General features: G+C 50.5%; 2 long non-coding RNA genes across 11 annotated transcripts in view; both read left to right on the top strand.

The window, feature by feature from the left end:
- The first annotated feature begins 7,250 nt into the window (after positions 1-7,250).
- LOC127919172 (uncharacterized) lies at positions 7,251-8,811 on the top strand. Of its 10 annotated transcripts, none has more exons than XR_008102115.1 (4): positions 7,251-7,490; positions 7,711-7,918; positions 8,344-8,655; positions 8,708-8,811. It is a non-coding gene; the product is annotated as an uncharacterized LOC127919172 (long non-coding RNA). The 10 variants fall into 10 exon arrangements; XR_008102110.1 differs by adding an exon at positions 8,020-8,123 and having other exon boundaries at positions 7,711-7,814; positions 8,396-8,805; XR_008102114.1 differs by having other exon boundaries at positions 8,760-8,805.
- A 3,644-nt stretch (positions 8,812-12,455) lies between these two features.
- The window catches only part of LOC127919171 (uncharacterized), a 9,254-nt gene continuing 2,115 nt past the window's right edge, over positions 12,456-19,594 (top strand). Inside the window, exon 1 of the long non-coding RNA XR_008102105.1 lies at positions 12,456-12,534. This is a non-coding gene — a long non-coding RNA (uncharacterized LOC127919171). The remainder of the gene's footprint in view (positions 12,535-19,594) is intronic.

The raw sequence follows: 19,594 nt of genomic DNA, 5'->3' as shown, positions 1-19,594 counted from the left end.
CAGATTGTGTAGCAGGTCTCTAGACAGGACAGATTATGTAACAGGTGTGGTAGCAGGTCTCTAGACAGGACAGATGTTGTAGCAGGTCTCTAGACAGGACACGTGATGTAACAGGTCTCTAGACATGACAGGTGATGTAGCAGGTCTCTAGACAGGACAGATCATGTAGCAGGTCTCTAGACAGGACAGGTGATGTAACAGGTCTCTAGACAGGACAGGTGTTGTAACAGGTCTCTAGACAGGACAGATTATGTAACAGGTCTCTAGACAGGACAGGTGATGTAGCAGGTCTCTAGACAGGACAGATTGTGTAGCAGGTCTCTAGACAGGACAGATTATGTAACAGGTGTGGTAGCAGGTCTCTAGACAGGACAGATAATGTATCAGGTCTCTAGACCGGACAGATGATGTAGCGGGTCTCTAGACAGGACAGGTGATGTAGCAGGTCTCTAGACAGGACAGGTGATGTAGCAGGTCTCTAGACAGGACAGGTGATGTAACAGGTCTCTAGACAGGAGATGTAACAGGTCTCTAGACAGGACAGGTAATGTAACAGGTCTCTAGACAGGACAGATGATGTAACAGGTCTCTAGACAGGACAGGTGATGTAGCAGGTCTCTAGAAGGACAGATGATGTAACAGGTGTGGTAGCAGGTCTCTAGACCAGGTTATGTAAAGGTATCTAGACAGGACAGATGATGTAGCAGGTCTCTAGACAGGACATGATATAACAGGTGATGTAGCAGGTCTCTAGACAGGACAGATGATGTAACAGGTCTCTAGACAGGACAGGTGATGTAGCAGGTCTCTAGACAGGACAGATGATGTAACAGGTGTGGTAGCAGGTCTCTAGACGGGACAGGTTATGTAGCAGGTATCTAGACAGGACAGATGATGTAGCAGGTCTCTAGACAGGACATGGTATAACAGGTGATGTAGCAGGTCTCTAGACAGGACAGATGATGTAACAGGTCTAGACAGGACAGGTGATGTAGCAGGTCTCTAGACAGGACAGGTATGTAACAGGTCTCTAGACAGGACAGATGATGTAACAGGTCTCTAGACAGGACAGGTGATGTAGCAGGTCTCTAGACAGGACAGATGATGTAACAGGTGTGGTAGCAGGTCTCTAGACAGGACAGATGTTGTAGCAGGTCTCTAGACAGGACAGGTGATGTAACAGGTCTCTAGACAGAACAGATGATGTTGCAGGTCTCTAGACAGGACAGGTGATGTTGCAGGTCTCTAACAGGACAGGTGATATAACAGGTGATGTAGCAGGTCTCTAGACAGGACAGGTGATGTAGCAGGTCTCTAGACAGGACAGATGTTGTAGCAGGTCTCTAGACAGGACAGATGTTGTAGCAGGTCTCTAGACAGGACAGATGTTGTAACAGGTCTCTAGACAGGACAGGTGATGTAACAGGTCTCTAGACAGGACAGGTGATGTAGCAGGTCTCTAGACAGGACAGATTGTGTAGCAGGTCTCTAGACAGGACAGATTATGTAACAGGTGTGGTAGCAGGTCTCTAGACAGGACAGATAATGTAGCAGGTCTCTAGACCGGACAGATGATGTAGCGGGTCTCTAGACAGGACAGGTGATGTAGCAGGTCTCTAGACAGGACAGGTGATGTAGCAGGTCTCTAGACAGGACAGGTGATGTAACAGGTCTCTAGACAGGAGATGTAACAGGTCTCTAGACAGGACAGGTAATGTAACAGGTCTCTAGACAGGACAGATGATGTAACAGGTCTCTAGACAGGACAGGTGATGTAGCAGGTCTCTAGACAGGACAGATGATGTAACAGGTGTGGTAGCAGGTCTCTAGACACAGGTTATGACAGGTTCTAGATGATGTAGCAGGTCTCTAGACAGGACAGGTACACATTATGTAGCAGGTCTCTAGACAGGACAGATGATGTAGCAGGTCTCTAGACAGGACACGTGATGTAACAGGTCTCTCGACATGACAGGTGATGTAGCAGGTCTCTAGACAGGACAGATCATGTAGCAGGTCTCTAGACAGGACAGGTGATGTAACAGGTCTCTAGACAGGACAGATGTGTAGCAGGTCTCTAGACAGGACAGATTATGTAACAGGTGTGGTAGCAGGTCTCTAGACAGGACAGATGTTGTAGCAGGTCTCTAGACAGGACACGTGATGTAACAGGTCTCTCGACATGACAGGTGATGTAGCAGGTCTCTAGACAGGACAGATCATGTAGCAGGTCTCTAGACAGGACAGGTGATGTAACAGGTCTCTAGACAGGACAGGTGTTGTAACAGGTCTCTAGACAGGACAGATTATGTAACAGGTCTCTAGACAGGACAGGTGATGTAGCAGGTCTCTAGACAGGACAGATTGTGTAGCAGGTCTCTAGACAGGACAGATTATGTAACAGGTGTGGTAGCAGGTCTCTAGACAGGACAGATAATGTAGCAGGTCTCTAGACCGGACAGATGATGTAGCGGGTCTCTAGACAGGACAGGTGATGTAGCAGGTCTCTAGACAGGACAGGTGATGTAGCAGGTCTCTAGACAGGACAGGTGATGTAACAGGTCTCTAGACAGGAGATGTAACAGGTCTCTAGACAGGACAGGTAATGTAACAGGTCTCTAGACAGGACAGATGATGTAACAGGTCTCTAGACAGGACAGGTGATGTAGCAGGTCTCTAGACAGGACAGATGATGTGGTGTGGTAGCAGGTCTCTAGACGGGACAGGTTATGTAGCAGGTGAGGACAGATGATGTAGCAGGTCTCTAGACAGGACAGAACAGGTGATGTAGCAGGTCTCTAGACAGGACACATTATGTATAACAGGTGATGTTGTAGCAGGTCTCTAGACAGGACAGGTGATGTAACAGGTCTCTAGACAGAACAGATGATGTTGTAGGTCTCTAGACAGGACAGGTGGTGTTGCAGGTCTCTAGACAGGACAGGTGATATAACAGGTGATGTAGCAGGTCTCTAGACAGGACAGGTGACGTAGCAGGTCTCTAGACAGGACAGATGTTGTAGCAGGTCTCTAGACAGGACAGATGTTGTAGCAGGTCTCTAGACAGGACAGATGTTGTAGCAGGTCTCTAGACAGGACAGGTGATGTAACAGGTCTCTAGACAGGACAGGTGATGTTGTAGGTCTCTAGACAGGACAGGTGGTGTTGCAGGTCTCTAGACAGGACAGATGATGTAGCAGGTCTCTAGACAGGACAGGTGATGTAACAGGTCTCTAGACAGGACAGGTGATGTTGCAGGTCTCTAGACAGGACAGATGATGGAGCAGGTCTCTAGACAGGACAGATGTTGTAGCAGGTCTCTAGACAGGACAGATGTTGTAGCAGGTCTCTAGACAGGACAGGTGATGTAACAGGTCTCTAGACAGGACAGGTGATGTTGTAGGTCTCTAGACAGGACAGATGATGTAGCAGGTCTCTAGACAGGACAGGTGATGTAACAGTGATGTTGTAGGTCTCTAGACAGGACAGATGATGTAGCAGGTCTCTAGACAGGACAGGTGTTGTAGCAGGTCTCTAGATAGGACAGATGATGTAACAGGTGATGGAGCAGGTCTCTAGACAGCACAGGTGATGTAACAGGTCTCTAGACAGGACAGGTGAGGTAGTCTCTAGACATGACAGATGATCTAGCAGGTCTCTAGACAGGACAGGTCATGTAACAGGTCTCTAGACAGGACAGGTGATGTAACAGGTCTCTAGACATGACAGGTGATGTAACAGGTCTCTAGACAGGACAGAGGATGTAGCAGGTCTCTAGACAGGACAGGTGCTGTAGCATGTCTCTAGACAGGACAGATGATGTGTAGACAGGACAGGTGATGTAGCAGGTCTCTAGACAGGACAGGTGATGTAACAGGTCTCTAGACAGAACAGATGATGTAGCAGGTCTCTAGACAGGACAGGGATGTAACAGGTCTCTAGACAGGACAGAGGATGTAGCAGGTCTCTAGACAGGACAGGTGATGTAACAGGTCTCTAGACAGGACAGATGATGTAGCAGGTCTCTAGACAGGACAGATGATGTAGCAGGTCTCTAGACAGGACAGGTCATGTAACAGGTCTCTAGACAGGACAGAGGATGTAGCAGGTCTCTAGACAGGACAGGTGCTGTAGCATGTCTCTAGACAGGACAGGTGATGTAACAGGTCTCTAGACAGAACAGGTGATGTAGCAGGTCTCTAGACAGGACAGAGGATGTAACAGGTCTCTAGACAGGACAGATGATGTAATAGGTCTCTAGACAGGACAGATGATGTAATAGGTCTCTAGACAGGACAGGTGATGTAGCAGGTCTCTAGACAGGACAGATGATGTAGCAGGTCTCTAGACAGGACAGGTGTTTTAGCAGGTCTCTAGACAGGACAGGATGATGTAGCAGGTCTCTAGACAGGACAGATGATGGAGCAGGTCTCTAGACAGGACAGATGTTGTAGCAGGTCTCTAGACAGGACAGGTGTTTTAGCAGGTCTCTAGATAGGACAGGATGTAACAGGTGTGGTAGCAGGTCTCTAGATGGACAGATGATGGAGCAGGTCTCTAGACAGGACAGATGTTGAGCAGGTCTCTAGACAGGACAGATGTTGTAGCAGGTCTCTAGACAGGACAGGTGATGTAGCAGGTCTCTAGACAGGACAGATGTTGAGCAGGTCTCTAGACAGGACAGATGATGTAGCAGGTCTCTAGACAGGACAGAGGATGTAACAGGTCTCTAGACAGGACAGATGATGTAATAGGTCTCTAGACAGGACAGATGATGTAATAGGTCTCTAGACAGGACAGATGATGTAATAGGTCTCTAGACAGGACAGATGATGTAACCCTCTAGACAGGACAGAGGATGTAATAGGTCTCTAGACAGGACAGATGATGTAATAGGTCTCTAGACAGGACAGGTGATGTAGCAGGTCTCTAGATAGGACAGATGATGTACAGGTCTCTAGACAGGACAGGTGATGTAGCAGGTCTCTAGACAGGACAGATGATGTAGCAGGTCTCTAGACAGGACAGGTGATGTAACAGGTCTCTAGACAGGACAGGTGATGTAGCAGGTCTCTAGACAGGACAGATGATGTAGCAGGTCTCTAGACAGGACAGGTGATGTAACAGGTCTCTAGACAGGACAGGTGATGTAGCAGGTCTCTAGACAGGACAGGTGATGTAACAGGTCTCTAGACAGAACAGATGATGTAGGTCTCTAGACAGGACAGAGGATGTAACAGGTCTCTAGACAGGACAGATGATGTAATAGGTCTCTAGACAGGACAGGTGATGTAGCAGGTCTCTAGACAGGACAGGTGATGTAGCAGGTCTCTAGACAGGACAGATGATGTAGCAGGTCTCTAGACAGGACAGGTGATGTAGCAGGTCTCTAGACAGGACAGGTCATGTAGCAGGTCTCTAGACAGGACAGGTGATGTAGCAGGTCTCTAGACAGGACAGGTGATGTAGCAGGTCTCTAGACAGGACAGGTGATGTAGCAGGTCTCTAGACAGGACAGATGACTTCGAAATGTGGTGTTTAACCTTGACCCTGTTTAACCTGGACTCTTTAGATTCTCCTTTCCTCTCTCCTTTCCTCTCCACTCTTCTCTCCTTTCCTCTCCTTGCTCCTCTCCTTTCCTCTCTCCTTGCTCCTCTCCTTTCCTCTCTCCTTTCCTCTCGTCTCTCCTTTCCTCTCCTCTCTCCTTTCCTCTCGTCTCTCCTTTCCTCTCCTTGCTCCTCTCCTTTCCTCTCTCCTTTCCTCTCCTCTTTCCTCTCTCATTTCCTCGCCTCCTCTCCTCTCCTCCTCCTTTTCTCTCCGCTCTCTTTTCCTCTCTCATTTCCTCTCCTCTTTCCTCTCTCATTTCCTCGCCCCCTCTCCTCTCCGCTCTCCTTTTCTCCTGTCCCATCCTGACCCTCAGATTCCTATTATTTAGATTCCTAGCTATTTACCCCCTACTCCATCACACACACTTAATGTAGTGGTATTGCCTATGGGTTATAGGGGATACTGTACTGTGGGTTATAGCCTGTAGAAGGGATACTGTACTGTGGGTTATAGCCTGTAGAAGGGGATACTGTACTAGGGGTTATAGCCTGTAGAAGGGGATACTGTACTGTGGGTTATAGCCTGTAGAAGGGGATACTGTACTGTGGGTTATAGCCTGTAGAAGGGATACTGTACTAGGGGTTATAGCCTGTAGAAGGGGATACTGTACTGTGGGTTATAGCCTGTAGAAGGGATACTGTACTAGGGGTTATAGCCTGTAGAAGGGGATACTGTACTGTGGGTTATAGCCTGTAGAAGGGGATACTGTACTAGGGGTTATAGCCTGTAGAAGGGGATACTGTACTAGGGGTTATAGCCTGTAGAAGGGGATACTGTACTAGGGGTTATAGCCTGTAGAAGGGGATACTGTACTAGGGGTTATAGCCTGTAGAAGGGGATACTGTACTAGGGGTTGTAGCCTGTAGAAGGGATACTGTACTAGGGGTTATAGCCTGTAGAAGGGGATACTGTACTAGGGGTTATAGCCTGTAGAAGGGATACTATAGCCTGTAGAAGGGGATACTGTACTAGGGGTTATAGCCTGTAGAAGGGATACTGTACTAGGGTTATAGCCTGTAGAAGGGATACTGTACTAGGGGTCGACAGGGACAGGAAGGAGGAGGGAGATGTGGACAGATCTTATCCAGAGACAGAGCTCCTCAGCTGTGGTGGAGAGACCCCTTGATTTCCCTGGTGGAAATAGAGACGCTGCTGACACCGATACACACACACACACACACACACACACACACACACACACACACACACACACACACACACACACACACACACACACACACACACACACACACACACAGAGCGCCAAAGGTCAGGTCAGAGGAGAGGGTTGGGGGATACAGACAGACATGCTAAAGAGGGTGACAGTGATTGGTTTAAAATGACTGCTTGACTGTGTGTGTGTGTGTGTGTGTGTGTGTGTGTGTGTGTGTGTGTGTGTGTGTGTGTGTGTGTGTGTGTGTGTGTGTGTGTGTGTGTGTGCGTGTGTGTGTGTGTGTGCCTGTGTGTGTGTGTCTGTCCTGTGTGTCTCTGTCTGTCTGTCTGTCTGTCTGTCTGTCTGTCTGTCTGTGTCTCCATCTCTCTCTCCCTGTAGTTTCTCTGGCCGAGCGCGCTCCTCCGCCCCTATCTCCTCGAGGGGGTGTGGTCAGAATGCACTGGGGGCGGTCCACTGTCAGGGGAGGAGCCTGATATACTGCAGTGTCCCAGTGTTCCATGGAACGGAGGGGAGTGTCCCCACGCTGCAGCCGTCACCTGTACCCCAATGGAAGGTAGGAGGGGAGTGTCCCCACTCTGCAGCCGTCACCTGTACCCCAATGGAAGGTAGGAGGGGAGTGTCCCCACTCTGCAGGGGTCACCTGTACCCCAATGGAAGGTAGGAGGGGAGTGTCCCCACTCTGCAGCCGTCACCTGTACCCCAATGGAAGGTAGGAGGAGTGTCCCCACTCTGCAGGGGTCACCTGTACCCCAATGGAAGGTAGGAGGGAGTGTCCCCACTCTGCAGCTGTCACCTGTACCCCAATGGAAGGTAGGAGGGGAGTGTCCCCACTCTGCAGCCGTCACCTGTACCCCAAGTGTCCCCACTCTGATGGAAGGTAGGAGGGGAGTGTCCCCACGCTGCAGGGGTCACCTGTACCCCAATGGAAGGTAGGAGGGGAGTGTCCCCACTCTGCAGCCGTCACCTGTACCCCAATGGAAGGTAGGAGGGGAGTGTCCCCACGCTGCAGCCGTCACCTGTACCCCAATGGAAGGTAGGAGGGGAGTGTCCCCACGCTGCAGCCGTCACCTGTACCCCAATGGAAGGTAGGAGGGGAGTGTCCCCACTCTGCAGGGGTCACCTGTACCCCAATGGAAGGTAGGAGGGAGTGTCCCCACTCTGCAGGGGTCACCTGTACCCCAATGGAAGGTAGGAGGAGTGTCCCCACTCTGCAGCCGTCACCTGTACCCCAATGGAAGGTAGGAGGGGAGTGTCCCCACTCTGCAGGGGTCACCTGTACCCCAATGGAAGGTAGGAGGGGAGTGTCCCCACTCTGCAGCCGTCACCTGTACCCCAATGGAAGGTAGGAGGGAGTGTCCCCGCTGCTGCAGGTCACCTGTACCCCAATGGACCTGTACCCCAATGGAAGGTAGGAGGGGAGTGTCCCCACTCTGCAGCCGTCACCTGTACCCCAATGGAAGGTAGGAGGGAGTGTCCCCACTCTGCAGCCAACACCTGTACCCCAATGGAAGGTAGGAGGGGAGTGTCCCCACGCTGCAGGGTCACCTGTACCCCAATGGAAGGTAGGAGGGGAGTGTCCCCACTCTGCAGGGGTCACCTGTACCCCAATGGAAGGTAGGAGGGGAGTGTCCCCACTCTGCAGGGGTCACCTGTACCCCAATGGAAGGTAGGAGGGGAGTGTCCCCACTCTGCAGCCGTCACCTGTACCCCAATGGAAGGTAGGAGGGGAGTGTCCCCACTCTGCAGGGGTCACCTGTACCCCAATGGAAGGTAGGAGGGGAGTGTCCCCACTCTGCAGCCGTCACCTGTACCCCAATGGAAGGTAGGAGGGGAGTGTCCCCACTCTGCAGGGGTCACCTGTACCCCAATGGAAGGTAGGAGGGGAGTGTCCCCACGCTGCAGCCGTCACCTGTACCCCAATGGAAGGTAGGAGGGGAGTGTCCCCACTCTGCAGGGGTCACCTGTACCCCAATGGAAGGTAGGAGGGGAGTGTCCCCACTCTGCAGCCGTCACCTGTACCCCAATGGAAGGTAGGAAGGTCCCCACTCTGCAGGGGTGGTACCCCAATGGAAGGTAGGAGGGGAGTAGTCCCCATTGCAGACTGGACCTGTACCCCAACTGGAAGGTAGTACTACTCTGCAGGGGTCACCTGGACCCCAATGGAAGGTATTCAGACTGGACTACCTGTACTATTCAGATGGAAGGTGGAGGGGGTACTAGCCGTTCCTGAAGGTACTATTCAGAGGGGCTAGTCCTATTCAGACTGGACTAGTACTATTCAGACTGGACTAGTACTATTCAGACTGTACTATTCAGACTAGTACTATTCAGACTGGACTAGTACTATTCAGACTGGACTAGTACTATTCAGACTAGTACTATTCAGACTGGGCTAGTACTATTCAGACTGGCCTAGTACTATTCAGACTGGACTAGTACTATTCAGACTGGACTAGTAGTATTCAGAATGGACTAGTAGTATTCAGACTGGACTAGTACTATTCACACTGGACTAGCAGTATTCAGACTGGACTAGTAGTATTCAGACTGGACTAGCAGTATTCAGACTGGCCTAGTACTATTCAGACTGGCCTAGTAGTATTCAGACTGGACTAGTAGTATTCACACTGGACTAGTTCTATTCAGACTGGACTAGTAGTATTCAGACTGAACTAGTACTATTCAGACTGAACTAGTACTATTCAGACTAGTACTATTCACACTGGACTAGTACTATTCAGACTAGTAGTATTCAGACTGAACTAGTACTATTCAGACTAGTACTATTCAGACTAGTACTATTCAGACTAGTACTATTCAGACTGAACTAGTACTATTCAGACTGAACTACTACTATTCAGACTGGACTAGTAGTATTCAGACTGAACTAGTACTATTCAGACTGAACTAGTACTATTCGAACTAGTACTATTCAGACTAGTACTATTCAGACTAGTACTATTCAGACTGGACTAGTACTATCCAGACTGAACTAGTACTATTCAGACTGAACTAGTACTATTCAGACTAGTACTATTCAGACTGGACTAGTACTATTCAGACTAGTACTATTCAGACTGAACTAGTACTATTCAGACTGGACTAGTACTATTCAGACTGGACTAGTAGTATTCAGACTGAACTAGTACTATTCAGACTGAACTAGTACTATTCAGACTAGTACTATTCAGACTGAACTAGTACTATTCAGACTAGTACTATTCAGACTGAACTAGTACTATTCAGACTAGTACTATTCACACTGGACTAGTACTATTCAGACTGGACTAGTACTATTCAGACCAGTACTATTCAGACTAGTACTATTCACACTGGACTAGTACTATTCAGACTGGACTAGTACTATTCAGACCAGTACTATTCAGACTGGACTAGTACTATTCAGACTGGACTAGTACTATTCAGACTGGACTAGTACTATTCAGACTAGTACTATTCAGACTGGACTAGTACTATTCAGACTGGACTAGTACTATTCAGACTGAACTAGTACTATTCAGACTAGTACTATTCAGACTGGACTAGTACTATTCAGACTGACTAGTACTATTCAGACTACTGAACTAGTGCTATTCAGACTAGTACTATTCAGACTGGACTAGTACTATTCAGACCGGACTAGTAGTATTCAGACTGGACTAGTACTATTCAGACTGAACTAGTACTATTCAGACTAGTACTATTCACACTGGACTAGTACTATTCAGACTAGTACTATTCAGACTGGACTAGTACTATTCAGACTAGTACTATTCACACTGGACTAGTACTATTCAGACTAGTACTATTCAGACTGGACTAGTACTATTCAGACTAGTACTATTCAGACTGGACTAGTACTATTCAGACTAGTACTATTCAGACTGAACTAGTACTATTCACACTGGACTAGTAGAAAATGTGTGGGGGTTAGGATTAGGGGTAGTTTGGGCTAACTCTGTCCTCTGTGTTTCGGTGTTCTGTGTCCAGTGGGTTAGGGTTAGGGTTAGGGTTAGGGGGTAGGGTTAGGGTTAGGGGGTAGGGTTAGGGTTAGGGGGTTAGGGTTAGGGGGTAGTAACTCTGTCCTCTGTGTTTCAGTGTGTCTGTGTCCAGTGGGTTAGGGTTAGGGGGTAGGGTTAGGGTTAGGGGGTAGGGTTAGGATTAGGGGGTAGTTTGGGCTAACTATGTCCTCTGTGTTTCGGTGTTCTGTGTCCAGTGGGTTAGGGTTAGGGTTAGGGTTAGGGAGGATAGGGTTAGGGTTAGGGGGTAGGGTTAGGGTTAGGGGTAGGGTTAGGATTAGGGGGTAGTTTGGGCTAACTCTGTCCTCTGTTTCGGTGTTCTGTGTCCAGTGGGTTAGGGTTAGGGGGTAGGGTTAGGGTTAGGGGGATAGGGTTAGGGTTAGGGGGTAGGGTTAGGGTTAGGGGTAGGGTTAGGATTAGGGGGTAGTTTGGGCTAACTCTGTCCTCTGTGTTTCGGTGTTCTGTGTCCAGTGGGTTAGGGTTAGGGTTAGGGGTAGGGTTAGGGTTAGGGGGTTAGGGTTAGGGGGTAGGGTTAGGGTTAGGGGGTAGTAACTCTGTCCTCTGTGTTTCGGTGTTCTGTGTCCAGTGGGTTAGGGTTAGGGTTAGGGGGTAGGGTTAGGGTTAGGGGGTAGGGTTAGGGTTAGGGGGGTAGGGTTAGGGTTAGGGGTAGTAACTCTGTCCTCTGTGTTTCGGTGTTCTGTGGGTTAGGGTTAGGGTTAGGGTTAGGGGGTAGGGTTAGGGTTAGGGGGGTAGTAACTCTGTCCTCTGTGTTTCGGTGTTCTGTGTCCAGTGGGTTAGGGGGTAGTAACTGTCCTCTGTGTTAGGGTTAGGGTTAGGGGGTAGTAACTGTCCTCTGTGTTTCGGTTAGGGTTAGGGTTAGGGGGTAGTAACTGTCCTCTGTGTTTCGGTTAGTGTTAGGGTTAGGGGGTAGTAACTGTCCTCTGTGTTTCGGTTAGGGTTAGGGTTAGGGGGTAGTAACTGTCCTCTGTGTTTCGGTTAGGGTTAGGGTTAGGGTTAGGGGGTAGTAACTGTCCTCTGTGTTAGCGTTAGGGGGTAGTAACTGTCCTCTGTGTTTCGGTTAGGGTTAGGGTTAGGGTTAGGGGTAGTAACTGTCCTCTGTGTTTTGGTGTGTCTGTGTCCAGTGGGTTAGGGGGTAATAACTGTCCTCTGTGTTTGGGTTAGGGTTAGGGTTAGGGGTAGGGTTAGGGTTAGGGGTAGGGTTAGGGTTAGGGTTAGGGTTAGGGGGTAGTAACTGTCCTCTGTGTTTTGGTGTGTCTGTGTCCAGTGGGTTAGGGGGTAGTAACTGTCCTCTGTTTTTCGGTTAGGGTTAGGGGGTAGTAACTGTCCTCTGTGTTTCGGTTAGGGTTAGGGTTAGGGTTAGGGTTAGGGGGGGGTAGTAACTGTCAACTGTGTTTCGGTTAGGGTTAGGGTTAGGGGGTAGTAACTCTGTCCTCTGTGTTTTGGTGTGTCTGTGTCCAGTGGGTTAGGGTTAGGGGGTAGGGTTAGGGTTAGGGTTAGGGGTAGGGTTAGGGTTAGGGTTAGGGGGTAGTAACTGTCCTCTGTGTTTCGGTGTGTCTGTGTCCAGTGGTAGCGTTGGTGCCAGTGAGGTTGGTGGGGGGGTGTCAGCGTGGGAGGGGCGTGTTGAGGTTTTCCACGGGGCGTGTGGGGATCCGTCTGCGACGACCAATGGGATGAGAGCGACGTGGAGGTCGTCTGTCGACAGCTGGGCCTGGGGTGAGAACACATACACCTTAAGCACACACACACACACCTTAAGCATACACACACACACACCTTAAACACACACACACACACACCACACACACACCTGACATGGATTTCAGCTATAGATCCTAATCCAGGAAACCACATCCTCTCGTAGCTATAGATCCTAATCCAGGAACCACATCCTCTCATAGCTATAGATCCTAATCCAGGAACCACATCCTCTCATAGCTATAGGTCCTAATCCAGGAACCACATCCTCTCATAGCTATAGATCCTAATCCAGGAACCACATCCTCTCATAGCTATAGATCCTAATCCAGGAAGCAACATCCTCTCATAGCTATAGATCCTAATCCAGGAAGCAACATCCTGTCATAGCTATAGATCCTAATCCAGGAAGCCAATCACCTCTCATAGCTGTGGGGCTAGATTGTAGAATATCCTTTCATAGCCAGGATGGTAATTCACCACCCACTCATAGCCAGGATCCTGGGTTCCAGGTGGGGCCAGGGATGGGTTCTCATATGCTGGGTTCACCAGCTATAGATCAGGATTGTGGATTCACTACATGGTGGGTTCAATACTCGCTGGGGCCAGGATCCAGTGGATTCACTACAGGATGGTGAGTTCAAACCCACTGGGGCCAGGATGGTGGGTTAGCTATAGATCCTAATCTGGGAACCAGGATGGTGGGTTCATAGCTATAGGTCCTAGGATGGTGGGTTCAAGCCACACCTGGGGCCAGGATCGTGGATTCAGGAACCACATCCTCTCAGGATGGTGGGTTCCTAATCCAGGGGCCAGGATCCTGGATTCAGCTATAGGTCCAGGATGGTGGGTTCTAATCCCGCTGGGGCCAGGATGGTGGGTTCAATCACAGGATGGATCACTAATCAAGAAGCCACTGGGGACAAGATGGTGGGTTCACAGCTATAGATCCTAATGGAGCCAATCACCTTTTGGGTTCACTGTGGGGCCAGGATGGTGGGTTCAATACCCGCTGGGTCCAGGATGGTGGGTTCAATACCCGCTGGGGCCAGGATGGTGGGTTCACTACAGGATGGTGGGTTCACTACAGGATGGTGGGTTCACTACCCACTGGGGCCAGGATGGTGGGTTCACTACCCGCTGGGGCCAGGATGGTGGGTTCACTACAGGATGGTGGGTTCAATATCCACTGGGGCCAGGATGGTGGGTTCACTACAGGATGGTGGGTTCACTACAGGATGGGTGGGTTCACTACCCACTGGGGCCAGGATGGTGGGTTCAATATCCACTGGGGCCAGGATGGTGGTTCACTACCCAGGGCCATGGTGGGTTCACTACCCACTGGGGATGGTGGGTTCACTACAGGATGGTGGGTTCAATATCCACTGGGGCCAGGATGGTGGGTTCAATATCCACTGGGGCCAGGATGGTGGTTCACTACCCACTGGGGCCAGGATGGTGGGTTCACTGGTGGGTTCCCACTGGGGCCAGGATGGTGGGTTCACTACCCACTGGGGACAGGATTGTGGGTTCACTACCCACTGGGGCCAGGATGGTGGGTTCACTACCCACTGGGGACAGGATGGTGGGTTCTATACTACTGGGGCCAGGATGGTGGGTTCAATACCCACTGGGGCCAGGATGGTGGGTTCCATACCCACTGGGGCCAGGATGGTGGGTTCACTACCCACTGGGGCCAGGATGGTGGATTCACTACCCACTGGGGCCAGGATGGTGGGTTCACTACAGGATGGTGGGTTCACTACAGGATGGTGGGTTCTATGGTGGATTCACTACTGGGGATTCCAGGATTGGGGTTCAATACCCACTGGTGGTGGATTCACTACCCACTGGGGCCAGGATGGTGGGTTCACTACAGGATGGTGGGTTCACTGCAGGATGGTGGGTTCACTACCCACTGGGGCCAGGATGGTGGGTTCATACCCACTGGGGCCAGGATGGTGGGTTCACTACAGGATGGTGGGTTCACTACAGGATGGTGGATTCACTACAGGATGGTGGGTTCACTACAGGATGGTGGGTTCACTACCCAGGATGGTGGATTCAGGATGGTGGGTTCACTACAGGATGGTGGATTCACTACAGGATGGTGGGTTCACTACAGGATGGTGGGTTCAATACAGGATGGTGGATTCACTACAGGATGGTGGATTCAATACAGGATGGTGGGTTCACTACCCACTGGGGCCAGGATGGTGGATTCACTACAGGATGGTGGGTTCACTACCCACTGGGGCCAGGATGGTGGATTCACTACAGGATGGTGGGTTCACTACAGGATGGTGGGTTCACTACAGGATGGTGGGTTCAATACAGGGGCCATGGTGGATTCACTACAGGATGGTGGGTTCACTACAGGATGGTGGATTCACTACAGGATGGTGGATTCACTACAGGATGGTGGGTTCACTACAGGATGGTGGGTTCACTACAGGATGGTGGATTCACTACAGGATGGTGGGTTCACTACAGGATGGTGGGTTCACTACAGGATGGTGGATTCACTACAGGATGGTGGGTTCACTACAGGATGGTGGGTTCACTACAGGATGGTGGATTCACTACAGGGTGGGTTCACTACAGGATGGTGGGTTCACTACAGGATGGTGGATTCACTACAGGATGGTGGGTTCACTACCCACTGGGGCCAGGATGGTGGGTTCACTACAGGATGGTGGGTTCACTACAGGATGGTGGGTTCAATACCCATTGGGGCCAGGATGGTGGATTCACTACAGGATGGTGGATTCACTACAGGATGGTGGGTTCACTACAGGATGGTGGGTTCAATACAGGATGGTGGGATTCACTACAGGATGGTGGATTCACTACAGGATGGTGGGTTCACTACAGGATGGTGGGTTCAAGACAGGATGGTGGATTCACTACAGGATGGTGGGTTCACTACAGGATGGTGGGTTCACTACAGGATGGTGGGTTCAATACAGGATGGTGGGTTCACTAGGATGGTGGGTTCACTACCCACAGGATGGTGGATTCAGGATGGTGGGTTCACCCGCTGGGGCCAGGATGGTGGGTTCACTACAGGATTGTGGGTTCACTACAGGGATGGTGGGTTCTATACCCGCTGGGGCCAGGATGGTGGGTTCATACCACTGGGGCCAGGATGGTGGGTTCACTACAGGATGGTGGGTTCACTACAGGATGGTGGGTTCAATACCCGCTGGGGCCAGGATGGTGGGTTCACTACAGGATGGTGGGTTCAATACCCAGGATGGGGCCAGGATGGTGGGTTCATACCCACTGGGGCCAGGATGGTGGATTCACTACAGGATGGTGGGTTCAATACCCGCTGGGGCCAGGATGGTGGATTCACTACAGGATGGTGGGTTCACTACAGGATGGTGGGTTCAATACCCGCTGGGACCAGGATGGTGGGTTCACTACAGGATGGTGGATTTACTACAGGATGGTGGATTCACTACAGGATGGTGGGTTCACTACAGGATGGTGGATTCACTACAGGATGGTGGGTTCACTACAGGATGGTGGTTCAATACAGGATGGTGGGTTCAATACAGGATGGTGGGTTCACTACAGGATGGTGGATTCACTACAGGATGGTGGATTCAATACAGGATGGTGGGTTCACTACAGGATGGTGGGTTCAATACAGGATGGTGGGTTCACTACAGGATGGTGGGTTCAATACAGGATGGTGGGTTCAATACAGGATGGTGGATTCACTACAGGATGGTGGGTTCAATACCCACTGGGGCCAGGATGGTGGATTCACTACAGGATGGTGGGTTCAGGATGGTGGGTCTACAGGATGGTGGGTTCAATACCACTGGGGCCAGGATGGTGGATTCACTACAGGATGTGGGTTCACTACAGGATGGGGCCGGGATGGTGGGTTCAATACAGGATGGTGGGCCAGGATGGTGGGTTCTATACCCAATATGGGGGTTCACAGGATGGTGGATTCACTACAGGATGGTGGGTTCACTACAGGATGGTGGGTTCAATACAGGATGGTGGGTTCATACCCGTGGGGGCCAGGATGGTGGGTTCAATACAGGATGGTGGGTTCACTACAGGATGGTGGATTCACTACAGGATGGTGGTTCACTACAGGATGGTGGATTCACTACAGGATGGTGGATTCACTACAGGATGGTGGGTTCACTACAGGATGGTGGATTCACTACAGGATGGTGGATTCACTACAGGATGGTGGATTCAATACAGGATGGTGGGTTCAATACAGGATGGTGGATTCACTACAGGATGGTGGATTCACTACAGGATGGTGGATTCACTACAGGATGGTGGATTCACTACAGGATGGTGGGTTCAATACAGGATGGTGGGTTCAATACAGGATGGTGGATTCACTACAGGATGGTGGATTCACTACAGGATGGTGGATTCACTACAGGATGGTGGGTTCAATACCCGATGGTGGGTTCAATACAGGATGGTGGGTTCACTACAGGATGGTGGGTTCACTACAGGATGGTGGATTCAATACAGGATGGTGGATTCACTACAGGATGGTGGGTTCAATGGTGGGTTCAATACCCGCTGGGGCAGGATGGGGGTTCCAGGATGGTGGGTTCACTACAGGATGGTGGATTCACTACAGGATGGTGGGTTCACTACAGGATGGTGGATTCACTACAGGATGGTGGGTTCACTACCCATGGGGCACTAGGATGGTGGGTTCACTACAGGATGGTGGGTTCACTACACTGGGGCCAGGATGGTGGATTCACTACAGGATGGTGGGTTCACTACAGGATGGTGGATTCACTACAGGATGGTGGATTCACTACCCACTGGGGCCAGGATGGTGGATTCACTACAGGATGGTGGGTTCACTACAGGATGGTGGGTTCAATACCCACTGGGGCCAGGATGGTGGATTCACTACAGGATGGTGGGTTCACTACAGGATGGTGGATTCACTACAGGATGGTGGATTCACTACAGGACTGGGGCCAGGATGGTGGATTCACTACAGGATGGTGGGTTCACTACAGGATGGTGGGTTCACTACAGGATGGTGGGTTCACTACAGGATGGTGGATTCAATACAGGATGGTGGATTCACTACAGGATGGTGGGTTCACTACAGGATGGTGGATTCACTACCCACTGGGGCCAGGATGGTGGATTCACTACAGGATGGTGGGTTCACTACAGGATGGTGGATTCACTACCCACTGGGGCCAGGATGGTGGGTTCACTACAGGATGGTGGGTTCACTACAGGATGGTGGATTCACTACAGGATGGTGGATTCAATACAGGATGGTGGGTTCAATACCCGCTGGGGCCAGGATGGTGGGTTCACTACAGGATGGTGGGTTCACTACAGGATGGTGGATTCACTACAGGATGGTGGATTCAATACAGGATGGTGGGTTCACTACAGGATGGTGGGTTCACTACAGGATGGTGGGTTCAATACAGGATGGTGGATTCACTACAGGATGGTGGATTCACTACAGGATGGTGGGTTCAATACAGGATGGTGGGTTCAATACAGGATGGTGGATTCACTACAGGATGGTGGATTCACTACAGGATGGTGGATTCACTACAGGATGGTGGGTTCACTACAGGATGGTGGATTCACTACAGGATGGTGGGTTCACTACAGGATGGTGGGTTCACTACAGGATGGTGGGTTCACTACAGGATGGTGGGTTCAATACCCACTGGGGCCAGGATGGTGGGTTCACTACAGGATGGTGGATTCACTACAGGATGGTGGATTCACTACAGGATGGTGGATTCACTACAGGATGGTGGATTCACTACAGGATGGTGGGTTCACTACAGGATGGTGGGTTCACTACAGGATGGTGGGTTCACTACAGGATGGTGGATTCACTACAGGATGGTGGGTTCAATACCCGCTGGGTGGGTTCAGGATGGTGGGTTCAATACCCGCTGGGGCCAGGATGGTGGGTTCAATACCCGGATGGTGGGGCCAGGATGGTGGATTCACTACAGGATGGTGGGTTCACTACAGGATGGTGGGTTCACTACAGGATGGTGGGTTCAATACAGGATGGTGGGTTCACTACAGGATGGTGGGTTCAATACAGGATGGTGGGTTCAATACAGGATGGTGGGTTCAATACAGGATGGTGGGTTCAATACAGGATGGTGGGTTCAATACAGGATGGTGGGTTCACTACAGGATGGTGGGTTCACTACAGGATGGTGGGTTCAATACAGGATGGTGGGTTCACTACAGGATGGTGGGTTCAATACAGGATGGTGGGTTCAATACAGGATGGTGGGTTCACTACAGGATGGTGGGTTCAATACAGGATGGTGGGTTCAATACAGGATGGTGGATTCACTACAGGATGGTGGATTCACTACCCACTGGGGCCAGGATGGTGGGTTCACTACAGGATGGTGGGTTCAATACAGGATGATGGGTTCAATACAGGATGGTGGATTCACTACAGGATGGTGGGTTCAATACCCGCTGGGGCCAGGATGGTGGGTTCACTACAGGATGGTGGGTTCAATACAGGATGATGGGTTCAATACAGGATGGTGGATTCACTACAGGATGGTGGGTTCAATACCCGCTGGGGCCACTCATTGTGTGCTCACTATGTAAGTCGTTTTGGAAGAAAGCAGCTGCTAAAAGTCATATTATTTTAATGTAGTTTTTTGTTGTGGACTTTGTAGGACTATTTATGTGTTTCTCTCTCCCCCTTCTCTCTCTCCCCACTTCTCTCTCTCCCCAGGATCTCTCTCCCCACTTTTCTCTCTCCCCTTCTCTCTCTCTCCCCCTTCTCTCTCCCCCTTGGTTTCTCTTTCTCTCCCCCTACTCTCTCTCTCCCCACTTTTCTCTCTCCCCCTTCTCTCTCTCTCCCCCTTCTCTTTCTCTTTCTCTCCCCACTTTCTCTCTCCCCTTCTCTCTCTCTCCCCCTTCTCTCTCTTTCTCTTTCTCTCCCCCTTCTCTCTGGTGGGTCCCCACTTTTTTCTCTCTTCCCCTTCTCTCTCTCCCCCTTCTCTCTCCCCCTTCTTCTTTCAGGATGGTCTTGACCCTACTCTCCCTCTGG

The sequence above is a fragment of the Oncorhynchus keta genome, unplaced genomic scaffold (assembly GCF_023373465.1).
Source record: "Oncorhynchus keta strain PuntledgeMale-10-30-2019 unplaced genomic scaffold, Oket_V2 Un_contig_1593_pilon_pilon, whole genome shotgun sequence".
Classification (NCBI taxonomy): domain Eukaryota; kingdom Metazoa; phylum Chordata; class Actinopteri; order Salmoniformes; family Salmonidae; genus Oncorhynchus; species Oncorhynchus keta.
This window is presented reverse-complemented; position numbering and strand designations above follow the sequence as displayed.